Source organism: Gekko japonicus, unplaced genomic scaffold (genome assembly GCF_001447785.1).
Source record: "Gekko japonicus isolate JY-2015 unplaced genomic scaffold, Gekko_japonicus_V1.1 scaffold4343, whole genome shotgun sequence".
Taxonomy (NCBI): Eukaryota; Metazoa; Chordata; class Lepidosauria; order Squamata; family Gekkonidae; genus Gekko; species Gekko japonicus.
In genome coordinates this window covers 6,317-7,714 of record NW_015171630.1, presented here as the reverse complement: position 1 = coordinate 7,714, position 1,398 = coordinate 6,317, and the positions used below count along the sequence as shown (strand labels likewise).

The following is a 1,398-nucleotide window of genomic DNA, read 5'->3' as shown; positions in this document are numbered from 1 at the left end:
AGTGGGAGAAGAGATATAAAATTTCTGGAAATTTTGAAGCCACCGGGGGGGGGGACGACGACGACACAGGACTACTTAAGCATGGACATTTGGGGGGAAACCGAGATATATGCAATACTTACTTTCCTATCAAGCCTGCTGATAGCTAACCCTAACACAAGAACAAAGTTTTGAGTCCAATGGCACCTTTGAGACCAACAAAGTTTTATTTAAGGGGTGCTTGGCGGTTGCATAACTAGATATGCATACCTTAAATAAAACTCTGTTGGTCTCAAAGGTGCCACTGGGCTGAAATTTTGTTCTCCTGCTTCAGACTAACAAGACTACCCACCTGATTTAAGTTAGCGATTTACCCACAATAGCTCCCATTTCTAACTTAGCTAGCATATAAAGTTGTACTATTCTTCATTATTTGTGGAATTTAAAATATAAATATATTCATTTCCTAAAAGAAAAATGGCAAATATAAGAACATAAGAGAAGCCCATGTTGGATCAGGCCAATGGCCCATCCAGTCCAACACTCTGGGTCACACAGTGGCCAAAAATACCAGGAGCCACCAGGAGGTCCAGCAGTGGGGCCAGGATACCCAATACTTGGTATACAAGTATACCCAATACTTGAGAAAGAGTTGCAAACTGCTGCACCCTGCGCTTTCAAACTACATGTGTCTTTAATTTTTGCCACCTGGGAGATAAGGAAATATAGACGTTGAAGGTAGAAAACACATTTTGTAATAAACAAAAGGAAGTATATTATTTGGACAGAAACTCTCTCATAGAATCACAATAGGAAGGACGGCCAGCATGTCTGGCTATTAAAACACTGAAGTCTACTTTTTGATGACTGTTCTGTCATGGTCAAACCACTACTTCTCCTCCCCCCCCCTTAAGATGAGTGGCTTTGCTTTTTCTTTTTTAAGACACCAAAATATCAATATATCACTACAGTGCTGTAACAGTAGGCTGAGCAGATTCTCTGAATTCCCAACTTTCATTTAAAAAAGAGTATCTCTCTTTCCTCCGGAGCATCTCGTCGGTTTCACACCATTTGTTTCGATGCTTCCTTTTGGCCCGGTGCTTCCCCCATTTGCTCCGCAGCAGTTGAAATCCTCAAATCCCAGGATTTTCCGTTTGCTTCGCGGTGATTGAGCCCTCCCCCCTCCCCCCTCCCCACTTTTTCCACGCCCATTAGCCCACCTCCTCTTTTTTTTTTTGTTTAAAAGATTGGTGTCGTTAGTTCGTTAGTTCAGCACATTGCAGGAACGAAATTAAGGGCAGCGGGATCAGGGGCAGGCTGCCTGCGGCCTCGTGGCTCTCTCACTCGGCCGATCGGCCAGTCGGGCCGCCGCCGCTCCGGTTCTCTGCCGCCCAGCAGCCGCGAGAAGGGGGGCGCCGA

The 1,398-nt window shown here is 45.1% G+C and overlaps 1 protein-coding gene across 1 annotated transcript in view; it reads right to left on the bottom strand.

Moving 5' to 3' along the window:
- Nucleotides 1–1,398, bottom strand: part of CFAP99 (cilia and flagella associated protein 99) — a 40,414-nt gene that overhangs the window by 38,124 nt on the left and 892 nt on the right. The window lies entirely within an intron of this gene.